The 13,520-nt window shown below is 37.6% G+C and overlaps 2 long non-coding RNA genes across 5 annotated transcripts in view; one reads left to right on the top strand and one right to left on the bottom strand.

The window, feature by feature from the left end:
• The window catches only part of LOC143647964 (uncharacterized), a 45,781-nt gene extending 32,847 nt beyond the window's left edge, over nucleotides 1–12,934 (top strand). Inside the window, exons 2-3 of the long non-coding RNA XR_013158283.1 lie at nucleotides 9,671–9,740; nucleotides 12,692–12,934. This is a non-coding gene — a long non-coding RNA (uncharacterized LOC143647964). The remainder of the gene's footprint in view (nucleotides 1–9,670; nucleotides 9,741–12,691) is intronic.
• Nucleotides 1–13,520, bottom strand: part of LOC143647965 (uncharacterized) — a 149,845-nt gene that overhangs the window by 60,989 nt on the left and 75,336 nt on the right. The gene's annotated exons all lie outside the window — the stretch shown is intronic.

Below are 13,520 nucleotides of genomic sequence, written 5' to 3'. Positions count from 1 at the left end.
AAGCCAATTGAATGTGTGGGGCAGCAACTGATTGCAGTGTCCGGTGCCTGTTGGATCTACTGTTCACTATGCCTAAGGGGACAGCTAGTCATGGCACCCAGCCAGGTGACTGTTCCCAGCACCATGGACACAACTTTTCATGGTGGACAGCTAGGAACACCTTTGGGTTCCCCATGGACACAGCTGGCTCTGAAGCTGTGCAGAAAAGGGACAATCTTCAGTGGAGAGAAAGCCAGTTCACCTGGATCTACACTTCCTTGTGTCCTGTCACCTGTCCCCACAGATGTCACAGCTGATTAGACCCACCCTGCTCTTCCTGTCCTGACTTCCCCACCTCTCTTCTCTGTATGAAATGTTGAAAACACTCTTTTGATCATTCACCCCCAAGGACTTTAATCCCAGTCATTTTTTTGTATCGTTATCTTGTTCTGTGGAGCAAGGGTGAATGTAGCCTACCCTACTTTGCCATCTTCCTGGAATATTAGAGTGACTGATTTTTTTTTCTCGAGTCAGAAGTTTTATTTGTAGGCTGGGCTCTGCCCTGGAATTGCGTTTAAGGCTGCATTTGAGTCTATGCTGCTCAGTGTTTTCACTTATTAAAGGCTACCTGGGCCACCAGAGTGGTGTTAAAATACCATATTTCTTGGGAAGTGTTTTATGATACAGAGACTAAAATCCAAATGTGGGAGTCATAAACATCTCAGTCACTTTAATGATAAAAAATTATAAAAATTGATGTCAGAGTGGCACTAATATTACATATTACAGGGGCTCTATGATGTTGCAACTCCAATGCACATGAATTACTGTTTCATTATTGTTATTATTTGGTTGTAGTTTTTTTTTTTTGCTTTCTTAACTTTTTTATTGTATAGGATAACACATATACAAAGCAAAGAAATAATAAAAAAAAAACAACAACATAGTTTTCAAAGCACTCTTCAAAAAGTGGTTAAAGGGGCAAAGCCGGGAACGGGACCCCGGGGGCAGGGCGCAGCAGCTCTACAACCACCACCGTGCCCTCTTCCACCTTCACCGGCTCCTCCACCACCGTCTTTGACAGCCTTGCCATCCTCACCTTTCCTCCTCCAGAACAGCTACTAGGGGAGTAGAAACAATACAGAACAGCTCCCGGAGCCACGACAGAGATCAAAAAGACAGCGTACCCCATCCTGGAATGGCTGACTGGCTGGGAGAACCCGCTCTGGTGAGATCGCCGAGGGGCGCGGGCTTCCCCGGGTGGGGCAGCAAGCGGCCGGAGTCCCTCCCCTCCTCCTTCCCGGGCCAGCTGGCAGAATTGGGCAGGCAGTCCCCACAAACCGCGGCGACTGGCGCCCCTACCATGCGCGGCCCCCGGGACCAATTGAGAGAACTGGATCGGAAATCCCCAGGCCGTGGAGAATGGTGATTGGAGGGGTCCCTTCCAAACATGTGACTCCCGGTCTGGCTGGGAACGGTGCACTCTTCCGGGCCGCAGCGGCTGGCGACCTCCCCCCACTCTTGGTGCCCCGGGCCGACTTGGAAATTCGGAGGGACGCTCTCCCGGGCTGCGGTGGCCAGTGACCCTCCCCGCGTTCGGACCCCCGGGCCGGCTGAAACTCTTCCAAGCCGCTTCGACTAGTGAACCTCCCCGACGGCGAGAGTTTTCCAAAGTTAAAGGACCCACAGCACCTTTTACTGGTGGGACCTGCAGACAAACGTGTGTCACAAGCACCACCTACTGGGCAGGATAAGAAAAACAGAATCCAGAGATTTCACAGAAAATCTTTCAACCTGTTCAGTCCAACACCCAGGGAAATCTGACTAAATGTCCAGACGCCAGCAGAAGATAATAGATCACGCTCAGAAAATTGAAAATATGGCCCAGTCAAAGGAACAAACCCATAGTTCAAATGAGATACAGGAGCTGAGACAACTAATGCTGAATATACGAACAGAAATGGAAAACCTCTTCAAAAACGAAATCGATAAATTGAGGAAGGACATGAAGAAGACATGGGCTGAACCAAAAGAAGAAATAGAAAAACTGAAAAAACAAATCACAGAACTTATGGAAGTGAAGGATAAAGTAGAAAAGATGGAAAAAACAATGGATACCTACAATGATAGATTTAAAGAGACAGAAGATAGAATTAGTGATTTGGAGGATGGAGCATCTGAATTCCAAAAAGAAACAGAAACTATCAGGAAAAGAATGGAAAAATTTGAACAGGGTATCAGGGAACTCAAGGACAATATGAACCGCACAAATATACATGTTGTGGGTGTCCCAGAAGGAGAAGAGAAGGGAAAAGGAGGAGAAAAACTAATGGAAGAAATTATCACTGAAAATTTCCCAACTCTTATGAAAGACCTAAAATTACAGATCCAAGAAGTGCAGCACACCCCAAAGAGATTAGACCCAAATAGGCGTTCTCCAAGACACTTACTAGTTAGAATGTCAGAGGTCAAAGAGAAAGAGAGGATCTTGAAAGCAGCAAGAGAAAAACAATCCATCACATACAAGGGAAACCCAATAAGACTATGTGTAGATTTCTCAGCAGAAACCATGGAAGCTAGAAGGCAGTGGGATGATATATTTAAATTACTAAAAGAGAAAAACTGCCAACCAAGACTCCTATATCCAGCAAAATTGTCCTTCAAAAATGAGGGATAAATTAAAACATTCTCAGACAAAAAGTCACTGAGAGAATTTGTGACCAAGAGACCAGCTCTGCAAGAAATAATAAAGGGAGCACTAGAGTCAGAACCGAAAAGACAGAAGAGAGAGGTATGGAGAAGAGTGTAGAAAGAAGGAAAGTCAGATATGATATATATAATACAAAAGGCAAAATGGTAGAGGAAAATATTATCCAAACAGTAATAACACTGAATGTTAATGGACTGAATTCCCCAATCAAAAGACATAGACTGGCAGAATGGATTAAAAAACAGGATCCTTCTATATGCTGTCTACAGGAAACACATCTTAGACCCAAAGATAAACATAGGTTGAAAGTGAAAGGTTGGGAAAAGATATTTCATGCAAATAACAACCAGAAAAGAGCAGGAGTGGCTATACTAATATCCAACAAATTAGACTTCAAATGTAAAACAGTTAAAAGAGACAAAGAAGGACACTATATACTAATAAAAGGAACAAATAAACAAGAAGACATAACAATCATAAATATTTACACACTGAACCAGAATGCCCCAAAATACGTGAGGAATACACTGCAATCACTGAAAAGGGAAACAGACTCATATACCATAATAGTTGGAGACTTCAATTCACCACTCTCATCAATGGACAGAACATCTAGACAGAGGATCAATAAAGAAATAGAGAATATGAATATTACTATAAATGAGCTAGACTTAACAGACATTTATAGGACATTACATCCCACAACAGCAGGATACACCTTTTTCTCAAGTGCTCATGGATCATTCTCAAAGATAGACCATATGCTGGGTCACAAAGCAAGTCTTAACAAATTTAAAAAGATTGAAATCATACACAACACTTTCTCGGACCATAAAGGAATGAAGTTGGAAATCAATAATAGGCAGAGTGCCAGAAAATTCACAAATACGTGGAGGCTCAACAAGACACTCTTAAACAACGAGTGGGTCAAAGAAGAAATTGCAAGAGAAATTAGTAAATACCTCGAGGAGAATGAAAATCAAAATAGAACATATCAAAACCTATGGGACGCAGCAAAGGCAGTGCTAAGAGGAAAATTTATTGCCCAAATGCCTATATCAGAAAAGAAGAAAAGGCAAAAATGCAGGAATTAACTGTCCACTTGGAAGAACTGGAGAAAGAACAGCAAACTAATCCCAAAGCATGCAAAAGGAAAGAAATAACAAAGATTAGAGCAGAAATAAATGAAATTAAAAACATGAAAAGAATAGAGAAAATCAATGAGACCAGAAGTTGGTTCTACGAGAAAATCAATAAGATTGATGGGCCCTTAGCAAGATTGACAAAAAGTAGAAGAGAGAGGATGCAAATAAATAAGATCAGAAATGGAAGATGAGACATAACTACTGACCTCACAGAAATAAAGGAGGTAATAACAGGATACTATGAACAACTTTATGCTAATAAATACAACAATTCAGATGAAATGGACGGGTTCCTCGAAAGACATGAACAACCAACTTTGACTCAAGAAGAAATAGATGACCTCAACAAACCAATCATAAGTAAAGGAATTGAATTAGTCATTCAAAAGCTTCCCAAAAAGAAAAGTCCAGGACCAGACGGCTTCACATGTGAATTCTATCAAACATTCCAGAAATAATTAGTACCAACTCTCCTCAAACTCTTCAAAAAAATTGAAGAGGAGAGAAAACTACCTAATTCATTCTATGAAGCCAACATCACCCTCATACCAAAACCAGGCAAAGATATTACAAAAAAAAGAAAACTACAGACCAATCTCTATAATGAATATAGATGCAAAAATCCTCAATAAAATTCTAGCAAATCGTATCCAACAACACATTAAAAGAATACATCATGACCAAGTAGGATTCATCCCAGTTATGCAAGGATGGTTCAACATAAGAAAATCAATTAATGTAATACACCATATCAACAAGTCAAAGCAGAAAAATCATATGATCATCTCAATTGATGCAGAGAAGGCATTTGACAAGATTCAACATCCTTTCCTGTTGAAAACACTTCAAAGGATAGGAATACAAGGGAACTTCCTTAAAATGATAGAGGGAATATATGAAAAACCCACAGCTAATATCATCCTTAATGGGGAAAAATTGAAAACTTTCCCCCTAAGATCAGGAACAAGACAAGGATGTCCACTATCACCACTATTATTCAACATTGTGTTGGAGCTTCTAGCCAGAGCAATTAGACAAGAAAAAGAAATACAAGGCATCAAAATTGGAAAGGAAGAAGTAAAACTATCACTGTTTGCAGACGATATGATACTATACGTCGAAAACCCAGAAAAATCCACAACAAAACTATTAGAGCTAATAAATGAGTACAGCAAAGTAGCAGGTTACAAGATCAACATTCAAAAATCTGTAGCATTTCTATACACTAGTAATGAACAATCTGAGGGGGAAATCAAGAAACAAATCCCATTTACAATTGCAACTAAAAGAGTAAAATACCTAGGAATAAATTTAAGTAAAGAAACAAAAAACCTATATAAAGAAAACTACAAAAAACTGCTAAAAGAAATCACAGAAGACCTAAATAGATGGAAGGGCATACCGTGTTCATGAATGGGAAGACTAAATATAGTTAAGATGTCAATCCTACCTAAATTGATCTACAGATTCAATGCAATACCAATCAAAATCCCAACAACTTATTTTTCAGAAATAGAAAAACCAATAAGCAAATTTATCTGGAACGCAGGGTGCCCCAAATTGCTAAAAACATCTTGAGGAAAAAAAACGAAGCTGGAGGTCTCACGCTGCCTGACTTTAAGGCATATTATGAAGCCACAGTGGTCAAAACAGCATGGTATTGGCATAAAGATAGATATATCGACCAATGGAATCGAATAGAGTGCTCAGATATAGACCTTCTGATCTATGGACATTTGTTCTTTGATAAGGCAGTCAAGCCAACTCACCTGGGACAGAACAGTCTCTTCAATAAATGGTGCCTAGAGAACTGGATATCCATATGCAGAAGAATGAAAGAAGACCCATATCTCACACCCTATACAAAAGTTAACTCAAAATGGATCAAAGATCTAAACATTAGGTCTAAGAGCATAAAACAGTTAGAGGAAAATGTAGGGAGATATCTTATGAAACTTACAATTGGAGGCGGTTTTATGGACCTTAAACCTAAAGCAAGAGCACTGAAGAAGGAAATAAATAAATGGGAGCTCCTCAAAATTAAGCACTTTTGTGCATCAAAGAACTTCATCAAGAAAGTAGAAAGACAGCCTACACAATGGGAGACAATATTTGGAAATGACATATCAGATAAAGGTCTAGTATCCAGAATTTATAAAGAGATTGTTCAACTCAACAACAAAAAGACAGCCAACCCAATTACAAAATGGGAAAAAGACTTGAACAGACACCTACCAGAAGAGGAAATACAGATGGCCAAAGGGCACATGAAGAGATGCTCAATGTCCCTGGCCATTAGAGAAATGCAAATCAAAACCACAATAAGTTATCATCTCACACCCACCAGAATGGCCATTATCAACAAAACAGAAAATGACAAGTGCTGGAGAGGATGCGGAGAAAGAGGCACACTTATCCACTGTTGGTGGGAATGTCAAATGGTGCAACCACTGTGGAAGGCAGTTTGGCGGTTCCTCAAAAAGCTGAATACAGAATTGTCATATGACCCAGCAATACCATTTCTGGGTATCTACTCAAAGGACTTAAGGGCAAAGACACAAATGGACATTTGCACACCAATGTTTATAGTAGCGTTATTTACAATTGCAAAGAGATGGAAACAGCCAAAATGTCCATCAACAGAAGAATGGCTAAACAAACTGTGGTATATACATACGATGGAATATTATGCAGCTCTAAGACAGGATAAACTTATGAAGCATGTAATAACATGGATGGACCTAGAGAACATTATGCTGAGTGAGTCTAGCCAAAAACTAATGGACAAATTCTGTATGGTCCCACTGATGTGAATGGCCATTTGAGAATAAACTAGGAATATGTCATTGGTAACAGAGTTCAGCAGGAGTTAGAAACAGGGTAAGATAATGGGTAATTGGAGCTGAAGGGATACAGACTGTGCAACAGGACTAGATACAAAAACTTAAAAATGGACAGCACAATAATACCTAATTGTAAAGTAATCATGTTAAAACTCTGAATGAAGCTGCATCTGAGCTATAGTTTTTTTTTACTATTATTATTACTTTTTTTTTTCTCTATGTTAACATTCTATATCTTTTTCTGTTGTGTTGCTAGTTCTTCTAAACCGATGCAAATGTACTAAGAAACGATGATTATGCATCTATGTGATGATGTTAATAATTACTGATTGCATATGTAGAATGGTATGATTTCTAAATGTTGGGTTAATTTCTTTTTTCTGTTAATTAATAAAAAAAATAAAATATTTAAAAATTAAACAATAAAAAAAAAAGTGGTTAAAGGGTTGATCCCAGAGATCCCAGGATAGTTCCCAGGCTACCATAAGATCTTCTCATATTTTTCCTTCTCACTGCTCCAGGATATAGGAGGCTAGTGGGCTTAAACACTTTTTTATCATCACAATTGACTTTTTTCCTTCTTTTTTATGAACAATAACAAATATACAAAAAAGCTATAAATCTCAAATCACAGCACCACAATTAGTTGTAGAACATATTTCAGACTTTGACATGGGCTACAATTCACAATTTTAGGTTTTTACGTCTAGCTGCTTTGTTTATTGACTTTATTTAATGACTCACCATTCATAATCATTTTTTAAGTTCTATCTTCTATGTATAATTCTGCCATCACCTTTGATCTTTCCATACCTCTCTTTGGGGTTGTTTAGGCTATGGAAATTCTAAATTTTTGACATTGGAAGAGTCTGTCACTAACATGGAGTAAGGAGGTGGAACTTTCTGATGTTCTGGAGATGCTGGGCTAGTTTTCAGGACTTATCTGGACCAGGGACCCATCTGGAGGTTGTAAGTTTCTGAAAAGTTACTCTTGTGCCTAGAACTCTTGTGGAATCTTATATATTTTCCTAGGGGTTCTTTAGGATTGGCCTGAATAGTCCTGATTGGGGGTTGGCAGATTATGATAGGTAACCAGGTCTAACTGAAGCTTGCATAAGAACAACCTCCAGACAAGTAGCCTCTTGACTCTATTTGAATTCCCTTTGCCACTGATAATTTTTAAATTATACTTCTTTTCCACCTTTTGGTCAGGATGTAATTGTTGATCCCATGGTGACAGGTCTGGATTCATTCCTGGGAGTCCTCTCTCACATTGCTAGGGAGACTTTCACCCGTGGATGTCATGTCCCATGTAGGGAGTAGGGTAATGATTTCACTTGCAGAATTTGGCTTAGAGAGAGTGAGGCCATATCTGAGCAACAAAAGAGGCCCTCCAGAAGTAACTTTTAGACATGCCTATAGTAATCTAAGCTTCTCTGCTACCTACATAAACTTTACAAGATTAAGCCTCATGATCAAGGGTATGTCCTATTGATTTGGGTATCCCTAAAGTTTGACACAGTATCAGGGGATTCCATGATGGTAAGGCTTAATAGTCCCATAGTCTTTCCAATACTTTGCCAATACTTTTGGATTACCTCAGGGGACTTTGACAATACTTTTTGATTACCTGCTTAATGTACATTGCAATAATCTATGCACAATTGAAGGACCTCTTGCTTATTCTGTGCTTCTTGTGTTTCAGTTGTTCAAATGAGCTATATAGATAGGTTGAATTAAAATATGTGGTACAGAAAATTTCAGTACCAGATGAAATAAACTTTTCTTCCATTGGTCTCAAAGAATATGTGTGATTCCAAAATATAGACACTGTCTTCCTTTCTCTTATGTTCTGAATTACTTTAAGTCCAACCTATTTGACTTCATTCTTATCTCTAAATATCAGGTTGTATATATAAAACAACCTCTCAGAATCCAGAAATAATAATCCACTTTGGACTTAATGCATTTCCTCTAAAAGCTTACAATCTCGACCCCTGTTTTCTTATAAGCATTTTCTAAAGGTGACCATGCCATTGTTGTTTTTTTGTTTCTGGCTTATTTTGTCTCACCAAATGTCCCACATGTTCATTCACATCATTGTATGTCTCACAACATTGTTCCTTTCTGTAGCAGTACAACTTTCATTCATAAGTATGAATCATCATTTGCCAATCTACTTCTCCATCAGTGTATCCTTCAGCCACCTGCATTTATCAGGCATCATGCAGATGGCCCAAAGTCTACAGTCCATCAACATTCTCAATTTTAGATAATTTCATTGTTCCCAAGAAAATGGAAACCAGTAAACACACCCTCACCAAATAGGAAATCTAAGCCTCCTCTTAACTCTTGTCCCTCACCCTATTATTTACCTCTGATGTTGCTGTGGTAGTGCTGATGGTTTCCTTTTGAACATAGGTCATAACATTCAACAGCAGTTTCCCCCCTGTACCTTGGACTTAAACATTCTTTATACAAGAATCACATCTTTGAAATGATTCTTGCAAGAATGCAGCCATATTCTAGTGTGAGTTAGAGGGACACGTAGGTCTATACAACCCCTTTCAATCTTGTTCATCTTCAGTATGGTAATATTACTTCTAGACCCATAGAGTGACTGATTTTTAAGAGAGCTTGTTGGAACCTTAAAAATGATCCTATATAGTTCTTTCATTTCACATAAGAACAGGTTAAGAGTCTGAGAAATTAAGATCATCATTAATGCTAGAATTAGAATTAAAGTACTTAACTTGTGATAGCATATTATCATAAAAAGGTATGATCCTTTTAATATTGTTTTGATTAGAATACCAATTTAAGGGGTTTTGTATGAAGTTCTCCTCATACTTCAATCATTTCTCTATCAGGCCTCAAAATGTTATTCTCTGTCGGGGACAAAATCATGAAAAGTTACATAAAGTAAATTAATATATATTGGAATTTCAGATGAAAGAAAAAGAAGATTAAGAAAGATTTATTTGTTATTGCAGAATTCTGGTTCTCAGTCTCAAATGTAATGAAGGATTATTGGATGCAACATGCCTGTTTCAGCTCAAAGAAGTACGTATTGCATGTCTAAGATTACACCATTGTCAATTACCATTAAACTTGACTTAAGTGACAAAATGCAATTTCTTTCCATCCATATTTAAAACCATGGTGTCTTTACTGTGATTCAGTTGCTATATATCATTAAAACATGCTATTATTTTCTCAAATACATGATACATTTCTTTTTCAAATTATTGATATAATGATGTGATTAACAACTTTTTAGGTATTTAACACCAACTCATGCCTCAGTACCTTATTTTCTAGGAATTTATGCTAAAACACACTAATCTACTTTTAATTCTATAGAGAGAGCTGCAAGTGTGGATTGGGTGGGGGAAGAAAATCCTGTGTGTTCGATAATTGTTAATGCCAGGGGGCTAGAAAATGAGCACACTGTTCTGTATGTTAATTCTATCAGGGCATGCAGAAAACCTTGTTGCTAAATTCTGCTTCAAATGAGAAGGATTTTCATTAATGATGAGAAAATATGGTCTCTGGGGATATACAGATGAATCAACAATGGTAATCTCATGTAGCAAAGCCTATTAGGCAGATGATATCATAGAAGAAAAGAAGCGGTAGGAAATGGTCCTGAAAGTGAGGAAAAGTCCAGAACTGCTTAGCATAAGTAGAATGGAAAGTGCCTTTGTGGAAACAGGAAGATTAAAATAATACATATTCATAGCTGGTCATGCCATGAATATTTTAATCGTGGCAAAATCAAAGGTTAAAAGACCTAATTGGCAAGAAGATTAGACAATTCCTTCCATTGGACCACTTAATTCAATATACCTGCATAAAAAAATATGAACTGAACATTTTGGTCAGCATTTTATTACCTTAAACTGATTCTACAAATTAACAAATCATTGTTTTTAAAGTACACATAGTACCAATAGCTATAAACTATATCTCCTTAAAACTTTTATTTAACTGGGTAATCCTCACTGTTACTCTCCACCCATATTTTACAAATAAATTGAGTATATGTGGCATCCAAGATTTCCTATGAAAACTCAAGTTACATTTGGAAAGATATATTTTTCTACAGTTAAAATTGTTGATGCAGTGCATTACTAGTTTTACAAAATTAAAATACCTTTATTTTTTTAGTTTAAAAATATGCTCATCTTAAAATTATCTAGCAATATGGAATTATGCAAAAATGAAAAAATAATTCTAGAAGTGATTATTCACATATAAACATTGTTAACATTTTTTGAGAAAATGTTCCAGACATCATTCTATCTATAATATACACATGTATAAAGAGGTAATTTTACAAAAATAGAATAACAAATCTGATGTTTTATAAACCTGTGACTAAACAATACTCCATGGACATCTTTTTTGTTAATAAATACTTGTCTCTGCACCCCAGAACATCATGAACAAAACTAACATATGACCTGGTGTAGTGGTAGCCTTTTAAATGTAAACTTAAAACTCTAAGCAAACTTTGAATTCAAGCTTTCAGTTTCACAATGGAACAATATGTAAATGCAAAGTGTTCACCCAAAGGTGAATAAGCTTTCATCTATTGCCCTAGACTTGAAAGTACCATGCCCAGGTGTCACAGAGGATGTAAACCTTAAAGGCAGTGATAAACAAATGAGATAAGGAACTAACAAATTTCTCAAGACCACCGTTAATTGTTACTCAAGATGATTATCTTTCTTTATCTATAATGTGTATAAAATCTAATTGAAAAATTGTTACTGGGCAAAGTCCATGGATTCTTTCACCGAATGTGCTCGATAACCAATTTCTGAGACACTGGAGTTTCAAAGAAAGATAGATTACTAGGTGCATAGTAGGAGAGCAGATGGCCTAGCACCCCAAAATCTGTCTCCCTGAGCTGTAGCAATTCTGATAGTTTTATTAGAGAAAAAGATGGGCATTAGTTTAGGATAATGAACACAGTGGCCCCAGATGATGTAATTAGAGGAGAGCTAATTATTGAACATGTGCAGATTGATTACATGCTTAGTCTCAGAATGTGCATGAGAAAATGGTAGAGTGATGTGATGGTGAGGTTCTGGTGTCAAATTGGCCAAGTGGTGATGCTTACTTGTCTGATCAGGCAGGCATTTGCCTGACCATTGCTGCAAGGATGTTTTGTGGCTGGTTGATAAATCAGAAGTCTTGAGTATTAAATCATCAGCCAGTTGATTGCAACTGTGGCTGATCACATCTGTAATCTAAGATTATAGGCATGTCTCCCACAACAGAGATAATACAATCATTTGGAGATTTTTAAGGGAGAAGAGACTTTTTACTGTTTCAGCAGGCAGCGAACCTCTCCAGTAGAGTTTGTCGAGACCCTTCATTGGCGTTGTCAGCTTCACAGCCTGCCCTACAGATTTGGACTCTTCCAGGCTCACAGTTGCAAGAGACATTTTTATAAATCTCATATTTACAGGTCTCTCCTATTGTTTTGGTTTCTCTAGAGAACCCTGACTAATACAAGTGACTTGTAGGTTAAAGATTAAGCTACTGCACTTGGCAGGTGGGCCCATTTTGGTTAGATCCAGTCTTGGTTATCAAGATTATTTTGTACTTGGAGTAGGTTAGTTCTGGGCTGATCTAAAACCCTTCATTAATAAATGTTAGGGCAGTCTTTAGAGATTATAATACTCTAAGTTGAAAAACTGGATAACCGGGTACAAATGGAGGTTAGTTACAAGGTTTTAACAATCACAGGGGCAGAAGATAACAGTTATATAATCAGTGTCAAAAATCAAGGCAGATGGATTATAATTTAGAGATTACAAAAAATTCCCTCTGTCTACTCCAACATACTTAGATAGCAAAAAATAATATCTATAAATTATTCAGTAATCAAAATCATCCCTTAAATCATAATTTCTCAGTTACAAAATGGCTACTGGGAGGTGGATTTGGTTAGTTTCCCCTGTCCTCTTGACAACATTAATCAACCTCTTGTTCCTTCTCAGACCATTTTCTCAGATTAAGCCATGCTGAATGATGAACCCAGATTTCAAGGATGAACACACCCACAATTTGCATCAAACATGGGGGCTGACATCTGTATGAATATGCTGCTCAGTGGATTCTTGGGCCCCCAAGGAAAGACATCAGGAGTCCTAGCTTTATCGACAATGGAGAAACTGTACTCTAGGAGCTAGATGAGAATATTTCTTGCCCCAGAAGAAAGGGACCCCAATGATGGCTGACTGTGGAGGAGAACAGATCTGGTATGTGGGTGAAGATGATTTGTATGCTTGTATGGGCTTAGTTTGATTTGGTATTCACTGATACATAAATTCCTGCCAAAGATGTAAACAGAAGACCACACTTGAAAATATGTTCTTAGAAGGGAGCAGCCACTAGCATAATGGAAGTCACTGAATCTGGTTGTTTAAGTTTGGATTTGGTTTGATTTGGGTGTTCAGTGGCACATAAATTCCTGCCAAGGCTGTTTCTGGAGTATACAGTCCAAGCATAACAGAAAGCCATTGAAACTCGATAGCTAGGTTTTGGCTTTGGTTCTTGTTTCTTCTGGTTTTTGGTTTGTGTTTTGTCCTGTCCTGTTTTGTCTCAACAGTTGTCTAAAGGGTATTAAAAAAGGAAGAAATGGGAGAAATCTGAATGAGAAATCTAAGAAAAATAAGAAGAGTAATCCTTTGAATTGCATCCTTAAGCATTGGGAGCATCAGGTACAAATCCATGCCCAAGGAAAGCATGAAATGTTTGCATGAGGTATTTTAGCCTCAGTATGAATTAAAGGATGGCCAAAAATGGTCAAGACAGAGGTACTATTTT

This window comes from Tamandua tetradactyla, chromosome 10 (assembly GCF_023851605.1).
Source record: "Tamandua tetradactyla isolate mTamTet1 chromosome 10, mTamTet1.pri, whole genome shotgun sequence".
Lineage (NCBI taxonomy): Eukaryota > Metazoa > Chordata > Mammalia > Pilosa > Myrmecophagidae > Tamandua > Tamandua tetradactyla.
Note: the sequence above shows the minus strand (reverse complement) of the source record. Positions and strands in the feature narration are given on the sequence as shown.